The sequence below is a fragment of the Lonchura striata genome, chromosome 1A (genome assembly GCF_050655825.1).
Source record: "Lonchura striata isolate lonStrDom1 chromosome 1A, ASM5065582v1, whole genome shotgun sequence".
Taxonomy (NCBI): domain Eukaryota; kingdom Metazoa; phylum Chordata; class Aves; order Passeriformes; family Estrildidae; genus Lonchura; species Lonchura striata.
Window position 1 is genome coordinate 1,386,725 of NC_140741.1, and position 8,992 is coordinate 1,395,716.

At 56.9% G+C, this 8,992-nt stretch overlaps 1 long non-coding RNA gene across 1 annotated transcript; it reads left to right on the top strand.

Annotated features, from left to right (window-relative positions):
• The first annotated feature begins 5,870 nt into the window (after positions 1 to 5,870).
• On the top strand, positions 5,871 to 8,014 carry LOC146763332 (uncharacterized). Its single transcript, XR_014951962.1, has 2 exons — positions 5,871 to 6,496; positions 7,747 to 8,014. It is a non-coding gene; the product is annotated as an uncharacterized LOC146763332 (long non-coding RNA).
• Positions 8,015 to 8,992: the final 978 nt, after the last annotated feature.

Here is an 8,992-nt window from a genome sequence, read left to right on the forward strand (position 1 = left end):
TGTTCTCTTCTTCTCACACTCTTCTTCATCTCACTCTCTCCTTCTCGCTCTTTTCCTCTTCTCTCCTCTTCTTCACACTCTCTCCTCTTCCTCCTCTCTCCTCTTCCTCCTCTCTCTCCTCTTCTTCCTCTCTCTTCTTCCTCTCACTCTCTTCTCTTCCTCTCACTCTCTCCTCTTCATCTCACTCTTTCCTTTTCTTCTCACTCTCTCCTTTTCCTCCTCTCTCCTCTTCTTCTCACTCTCTCCTCTCTCTCATCTTCCTCCTCTCTCTCTCCTCTTCTTCCTCTCACTTACTCCTCTTCCTCCTCTCTCTTCCTCTTGTCACTCTCTCCTTTCCTTCTCACACTCTCTTCTTCCTCTCACGCTTTCCTCTTCTTCTTGCTCTCTTCTCTCCTTCTCACACTCTTCTTCATCTCTCTCCCTTTCTTCTCACTCCTCTTCCTCCTCTCTCCTCTTTTTCTTCTCACTCTCTCATCTTCCTCCTCTCTCTTTTTCCTTTTCTCGCTCTCTCGTCTTCCTCCTCTCTCCTTTTCTTCTTGTCTCTCCTCTTCTTATCACTCTCTCCTCTTCTTCTTCTTCTCACTCTCTCCTCCTCTTTCTCTCTTTTTTCCCCTTTCTGTACTTAGAATAAAAAAGCAGGAGTAGAAAATACCGTGCTCCGAGGAAGTAAAAAAAAAGAAAAACAACTTTAAAAATAAAAATTTCTACTCCCTGGGAGCATCAAAGTAAAAATAAAAATTTTTACTCCTTGGTAGCATCAAATTTTCCACTGCTGCGCCTGACAATATTTTTATATTTATATATATATGTATAGGGGGGGTAGGGGAGGGGTCTGTCTGGTAGCCACACCCCCACCCTGAATCCTCCCTCTACCCTAACCCCTTCCCTGACCCACCCTCCACCCCCTCCCCCACACCCTGACCCCACCCCTAACCACGCCCCCAATGCTGACCCCCCTCCCCCAATGCTGACCCCACCCTCTAACCCCCACCCCTGTCCTTACCCCCTCCCCTGGCCCCGCCCCCAGCCACACACCCTCCCCTGACCTCTATTAAGATATCCATTAGGATACGTATAAAAATCTGAAATAAAATATAATAGGAATAAATGTAAGAAATTATGAAAATATAATTTTCCATCAATATCCATTACAAATCCGAATGTGAATATAAATATGAAAAACATAAAAATAAAGCGTGTTGAACTGCAGCTTAAGAGTAAAGCTTTTTTCTTTCAGTTCCTATCGGGTCTCAGGCAGGCTTTTTGTTCCGTTCTTTCCCGCGCGGACGCTTTGGGGCGTTCGCTGCCGAGGCCGTGCCGGCGGGGACGGCGCGGTACTGCCGCCGTGTGGGCAGAGAGCGGTACTGCAGCCCGCCGCCCTCTTGGGAGTGCCTTGGCGCGGACTCGCTTGAAAAGTGCTGCCGCCTTGTGGGCAGAGAGCGGTACTGCAACCCGGCCGCCCTCTTGGGAGTGCCTTGGCGCGGACTCGCTTGAAAAGTGCTGCCGCCTTGTGGACACAGGGCGGTACTGCAACCCCGCCTCCCTCTTGGGAGTGCCTTGGCGCAGACTCGCTTGAAAAGTGCTGCCGCCTTGTGGAAAAAGGGCGGTACTGCGGCCCCGCCTCTCGCAGCCGCCCTCTTGGGAGTGCCTTGGCGTGGACTCGCTTGAAAAGTGCTGCCGCCTTGTGGACACAGGGCGGTACTGCGGCCCCGCCGCCCGCAGCTGCCCTCTTAGGAGTGGATTGGCGCGGACTCGCTTGAAAAGTGCTGCCGCCTTGTGGACAAAGGCCGGTACTGCGGCCCTGCCGCTCGCAGCCGCCCTCTTGGGAGTGGCTTGGCGTGGACTCGCTTGAAAAGTGCTGCCGCCTTGTGGACACAAGGCAGTAGTGCAGCCGCTCTGCCCGTGGCCGCACTCTTGGAAGTGGCTTGGCGCGGACTCGCTTGAAAAGTGCTGCCGCCTTGTGGAAAAAGGGCGGTACTGCAACCCCGCCGCCCTCTTGGGAGTGGCTTGGCGCGGACTCGCTTGAAAAGTGCTGCCGACTTGTGGGCACAGGGTGGTACTTCAGCCCGGCCGCCCTCTTGGAAGTGGCTTGGCGTGGACTCCCTTGAAAAGTGCTGCCGCATTGTGGACAAAGGGCGGTACTGCGGCCCCGCCTCTCGCAGCCGCCCTCTTGGGAGTGGCTTTGCGTGGACTCGCTTGAAAAGTGCTGCCGCCTTGTGGACAAAGGCCGGTACTGCAGCCCGACCGCCCTCTTGGGAGTGCCTTGGCGCGGACTCGCTTGAAAAGTGCTGCCGCCTTGTGGACACAAGGCAGTAGTGCAGCCGCTCTGCCCGCAGCCGCACTCTTGGGAGTGCCTTGGCGCGGACTCACTTGAAAAGTGCTGCCGCCTTGTGGGCACAGGGCAGTAGTGCAGCCGCTCTGCCCGCAGCCGCACTCTTGGGAGTGCCTTGGCGCGGACTCGCTTGAAAAGTGCTGCCGCCTTGTGGACACAGGGCGGTACTGCGGCCCGACCGCCCTCTTGGGAGTGGCTTGGCGCGGACTCGCTTGAAAAGTGCTGCCGCCTTGTGGACACAGGGCGGTACTTCAGCCCGGCCGCCCTCTTGGAAGTGGCTTGGCGCGGACTCCCTTGAAAAGTGCTGCCGCCTTGTGGACAAAGGGCAGTAGTGCAGCCGCTCTGCCCGCAGCCGCACTCTTGGGAGTGCCTTGGCGCGGACTCCCTTGAAAAGTGCTGCCGCCTTGTGGACAAAGGCCGGTACTGCAGCCCGACCGCCCTCTTGGGAGTGCCTTGGCGCGGACTCGCTTGAAAAGTGCTGCCGCCTTGTGGACACAAGGCAGTAGTGCAGCCGCTCTACCCGCAGCCACACTCTTGGAAGTGGCTTGGCGCGGACTCCCTTGAAAAGTGCTGCCGCCTTGTGGGCACAGGGCGGTACTGCAACCCCGCCGCCCACGGCCGCCCTCTTGGGAGTGGCTTGGTGCAGACTCGCTTGGAAAGTGCTGCCGCCCTGTGGACAAAGGGCGGTACTGCAACCCGGCCGCCCTCTTGGGAGTGGCTTGGCGCGGACTCGCTTGAAAAGTGCTGCCGCCTTGTGGGCACAGGGCGGTACTGCAGCCCCCCAGCCAGCGCCCGGCAAAATCACCGAGACGGGGCGAGGGGCGGCAGCGAGCGGCGAGCGGGGCGATGTCTGTGAGTGAGGGGAGGGCTGGAGGCGGCTCCGCGGCGGCGCCGGATTAGGATGGCAGCGGCGAGGGAGGCTTTCTGTCCCGTTCCGGCCGCCGTCCGTACCGGAACGCTTTGTGCCTTTCTGTCCCTCGCCGGCCGCCGTCCCCCACGTGTCGGGAGCCCGGCGCCGCCGTGATGGCGGCGGGCGGTGGGACCGGGCTCGGGCGGCTCTGGAGGCGCTGCTGGAGGTGGGATTCGGGGCCCGGCGCGCTGAGGGCGGCGGCACCGGGGGGACAGCGGGGGAGGGCGGGCGGGAGCAGCCGGAGGGGACCCGGCACCGGGAATGGGATTGGGGGGGGGCGGGACACACGGACAGGCCCCGGAGCCCCCGGGACCCCCAAAACGCCACCGAGACCCCCAAAAAACCCCCCGGGACCCCTCAGAACCCTCTGGGACCCCCCAAAAATAACCGGGAGCCCCCCGGTCCCGCAGGGCGAAGGCGCTGGCGCTGACCGGGAACCGGGGAGTGGAGCCGGCCGTGGACTGGTGAGGGGGGACCCCAAGAACACTCCCGGCACCCCCAAAAATACCCGGCGGGATCCCCCAAAAACAGCCCCGGGACCGCCATAAACAGCCTCGGGAACCCAAAAATTCCCTTCAGGACCCCAACCCCCCCCCAGGACCCCCAAAATTCCTCCCAAAAACCCCTTGAAACCTCCAAACTTCTCCCCAGGACTCCAAAGCCCTCCCTGGGACGCCCAAAATTCTCTTTGGGACCCCAAAACTCCCCCTGGGACCTCCAAATTTCCCTTTAGGACCCCTGAAATTCCTCCTGGGACCCCCAAAACCCCCTGAGACCCCAAAAGTCCTCCTGGGATGCCCCAAAGACCTTCCAGAACCCCCCAGAACCCCCTCCAATTTTGGGTCCCCCCCCGATTCGGGGTTCCCCCCGGTTTTTGGGTCCCCAGGCTGGTGGCTCATGAGGACGACCCCGACTCGGACCCCGAACTCCCCCCGGGTTTGGGGGCGCCGCCCGCGGGCCTGGGGGGGCCCCGGCAGCCGCCGGCCCCCGAGGACGAGACCCAGAAGTGAATTTTGGGGGTCGGGGGGGAATTTGGGGGTTGGGGAGGAAAATTTGGGGTATGAGGAGCTCAGGGATATTTTGGGGTTCAGAGTGGTTAATTTGGGGTTTCAGGGTGTTTATGGGCAGGGTTTTCGGGTATTCTCGGGAGGGCTTTGGGGTATTCTTTGGTGGGTTTTAGGATATTTTTGGGTGGATTTTTTGGGGTATTTTTGGGAGGGTTTTGGGCTGGTTTTGGGGCATTTTATGGTGAGTTTTTTGGATATTTTTAGGAGGGTTTGGGTAGTTTTGGGTGGGTTTTTGGGGGGCATTTAGGACGATTTTGGGGTATTTTTGGGTGGGTTTTGGGCTGAAGGCGGCTCAGCGGCGGCGCTGGAGAAGGATGGCAGCGGCGAGGGGGGCCCGGCGGGGCCCTGCCTTTGCCAGCCCCTCCTGCCGCCCTCCTTGGAATGGTTTGGGGCAGTATGGGGTTATTGAGGTAGGAGTAATTATTTTGTTGTTGTTGATTTAATGTGGGGTTTTTTTGTTTGTTTGTTTGTTGTTGTCGTTTGATGTATTTGGTTTGTAGAGCAGGAACTGTAGACAGAATCCTGCAGAAGTAATATGGAATTTGTCCTCCCAAAACCCGCCCGGCTTCCAACCACTTTCAGCACGTGGTCTTCCTTAGCAGCACATGGTTCCCCCACACTTGGGAGCCGGTGCACTCTACTTTTCTCTCCTCCTTTGCTGACAGATCCTGCTGAGGCTGAGGACAAAGCCCTACCCCTACACGGACAAGGCAGCAGACCTGGTTCGGGAAGCCAGCGTGCTCCAGGCTGCTCCAGGACTCTGATCAAACATCAGCATCCCCGTCTCTCACGTTGATGGTACGTGGTAACCCCTTAAGAACAGAATTCCACCTTTTCTAACCCTAAGCAGCAAACTGGGGACGGATAACTCTAGAAATCCTGTCATGTAAGGACCTCCAGGATTCAGCCCTCCATGTGTCCTTGGTATCAGAGGTTGGAATTGCAGAGTTGCCACTTTACCCCCAGACGTAATTTTTGATGTGGTTGTGCCACTTTAACAGTATTTGAAATCTCTCTTCGTGTTCTTGCAGCAGCATTTTCGAAGCACAATGGAAATCTAGCCCTTCTGCCGGGAGCGGTTCACAGATTCGTGGAATCCCAGAAGGGTTTGGATGGGAAGGCACCTTTTTTTAAAGCTCGTCCCGTTCCAGCCCCTGCCATGGGCAGGGACACCTTCCACCATGCCAGGGTGCTCTAAGCCCTGTCCAGCCTGGCCTTGGACACTTCCAGGGATCCGGGGGCAGCCACAGCTTCTGTGTGCAACCTGTGCTGAGGTGCCCTGAGGAAATGTGTGAGCCGGAGGGAGCCGGGGCCGGGCGGAGGGAGCCGAGCTGTGGGAGTGGGCGAATGGAGGCGGGAGCGGGCGGGACTAGGCGAGCGTGGGCGAAAGCGGCCGAAAGGGGCCGAGGAGGCGAGCGGAGCCGAGCTTTGCCGAGTTCAGCCGAGGCGAGCCGAGCTTTGCCGAAGAGGCGAATGGAGGCGAATGCGGCCGGAAATAGCCGAGCGTGGCCGAAAGTAGCCGAAGCTGGCCGAGGAGGCGAGTCCAGCCGAACGGAGCCGAGCTCTGCCGAGCGCAGCAGCCCGGGCGGGGCTGAGCCGGGGCGGAGCCGGGGCGCCGGGAGGATCCCCTCCTGTCCCTCTCTCTCCCGCTCCATGCTCCTGCCCGTGTTCAGTTACCTCTCTTTCCCCCGTTTCCGTGTCCCCCCCAAACCCGGCTCCTTCCTGTCCTGTCCTGTCCCTGCCCCGCTGCTCCGTTCCATTCCCCCTCTCGGTGGTGTGAGATGAGATTTGAGCCCTTTCTGACACCCACGCGTGCTCTTTGTGTTGTCAAATCCCGCGTGTGAGCCAGAAGCTCTCCCTGCCTATTTTGCAGGTGGATGTGCCATTCAAAGCCCTGGAGGCAGGGCTGAGCACCGGCGAGCCGCGCGTGGCTGCTCTGCACAGGGGGCGTGGCAGGAAACACTCGCTGAGTGCCGGAGGAGCGAACGGGAGCCTTGGCCCTGCCATCCTCTGGGATCTGCGGGGACACTGCAAGCACTGGCAAAGAGCCGAGAGCCATGGGAGCAGCGCTGAGCGAGGCTGTGTCCCAGCCAAGGAGTTCCTCCTGTGTCCCTTAAGAGGATACCCCAGGGCTGGTTTTCTGCATCAAGACTTCTGATCAGACCATCTGTAGACCTCTGGCTTAATGTAAATATTTATTTATATGTTTGTCTCTGACAGCAAAGCACGTATCTCCTGACTTCCCTGCTATTCAGTATCTGCTGAACTGGCTGTGCATTTTTCCTAAGCTAAGGAAAACCCTCCCTCTGATTCTGTAATTTCCAAAGGAGCAGCATTGAGTCACTTATGTTTTTCTTGTCTCCATAACTTTAGCTTGACTCGTGCTCAAGGACAGGAATGACTCAAGAACTGTATGTGGTGAATTGTTAGTTTGGCAGGGGTTTTTGCAAATTCAGGGCTAAAATGTGATGTAAGAAAAGGCTTTTATTGCAGCAGTTAGATTTTTGCAGCATGGCAGATTTTCAAGCCTCTAAGTAAATCACTTCATTCAGATTTAAACTCTCTTGAAATATGCTTGATATGTTTTGGGGTTTTTTTCATTGTTATGCTACTTTTCGTTTTGGTTTGATTTGGCTTTCTTTTTTGCCTGGCGTGGGAAAATTTTACAGCTCTCACTTTTTTCTTCTCCAGTTGAGTATAGTGTTACCTTCTTAATTCAAAAACCATTTGCTGTATGGAAAAAGCACCTTGCCTTTGTGAAGGGCCAGGTGGGAACTGTTTTAATGGCCAGTGGCACAGCCCTGTAGCACACAATTCCCAGGAAGTGGGGAGCCCTCTGCCAGGCAGAGCCACCTGGCCAGGTTCCTGCGGGTGCTGCTGCTGTACCCGGCTGATGAGGTGAGAAGCAGCTTGGCTTTATTGCCAAAATAAAACTCACCCGTTTTCCTATGAATCCCAGCAAAGTGGTCCCAAAGGCTCTGTCACTCAGTCTCTGCTTCCATTGGTGTGGAGAGGCTGGATCCCAGTTATCACCCCAGCAGTGCCCCTGCCTCCCTTTTCCCCACTTTTCTGTTCCAGTCGTGCGAAATATTCAGGCTTTGTTTTCTTCCCCCTGCGGTTCACTGCAGATCCCAGAAAACCCACAGGAGGGAAGATCATTCCTTGTGCTTCCGCCTCCAGGTGAGAGAGGAGATGGTCACATCCTAGGAGCCTGATTTTGGAATGTTTTCTGGAATTGGCCCAGTGGCTTTTACTTCTGGGGTTCCTGGAGTCTGTCCGTGGCAGGTCCAGCCCGTGCTTCAACTGAGAGCCCTCAGTCCGCAGGGAAATGAACCTTTGGGGAAGTTCTTACAGCTCTGCTTAGTGCTTTATGAATGGTGATGATTTTCTGGAAGTAGGCTGTCCATTCTGACCCTTTTTCTTCCCTCTCCCTGCAGACTGTACCTGCTGAGAGGCTGAGGTGAGACCAGGATCTGTAAAATCCCTGACTCTCCGTGTTTTCCCGAGGCTGAAGCCGTGTTTGCTGTCAGTGACGACAGGGTGGGAGATGCTAAACACTGAAAACTTTGGGGTTTTTCCCCTGAACTCCCCAAGACTCTCTGCAGCTGTGCCCTGTCTATCTCTTGAAAGAGTTTCTGGATTTACAAAGGTTTTTACATTCTGCAATATTTATCTATAACTCGATTAAAAAGAATCCTACTGTATCAATGTGGTGTTGATTACTTTGTTTGAGTCGGTTAATTAAAGCGAATTGTTGGTAAGGGGTTTGAGCATCCCTTAGTTGGAGCTGGCAGCTCTTATTTAATTTCTCTTCATTCCTTTAATTTCTTTCAATTATTTCTTAAGCCATTACTGCAATTAGGATGCACGGTAAGGACAAGAGCATTTCTGCCCTGCTGGATTGGGAAATCCGAGCCCAATTCCTTGGAGAGATTGAGGGGATGGGGATCTGTGCCTCAAGCTGGGTTTTGACAGTGGGAATTTGGTGAGGAAGGAAGAGGAGAGATCCCACGGAAAGTGGCTGAGGCCAGTTCCGCTGGCTTTGGGTGCTCCTACCCCCGAGAAAATCATCCTGGCTGAAGGGAGCTGGAAGAAGCCAGGGGGCTGCGCCGGGGGCTGTGCAGGGACCCCAAACCCTGGTCAGGGGCGCTGGGCAGTGCCAGCTGCAGAGGAACGCTGCAGAGGGGCTGCGCTGGAGCCCCTCAGCTTCCATGCAGAGATGCTGGCACTGCGGGGCTTTCGGGACACTGCCGAGAGGCTCCGCTGCCAGAGCCGGGGAGTTCTCCCGTTCTTTTCTGTCGTGCTGGGCACCTGGCAAGTCCTTCGAGCCCCGCAGGCTGCCAGTGCCAGAGGAGCAGCTGGAATCACAGACGGTCACACAGAAACCGGGCTGGGAGAGCAAATGAGCTCTTCCATGTTGTTTTTCACAACGCGTTTTGGATTTATACCAGAATCTCTTCTCTCCCCTCAGACCCCGTACCCCTGACTTTTGAGTTTTCTCACAGAAATGTCTCGGCCTGCACCGGGAAAAAGAAAATTCCCTGGCACGGCGGGGAGCGGCGGGGTTTGGGGGTGCTGGGGCGGCACGGGGGTCCCCGCGCCCCGGCCGGTCTCGGTCAGCCCCGGGAAATCGCCGCCGCCGCCGGCTCGGCCCCGGCGCCGCCCCGGTGCTCCGGCCCGAGA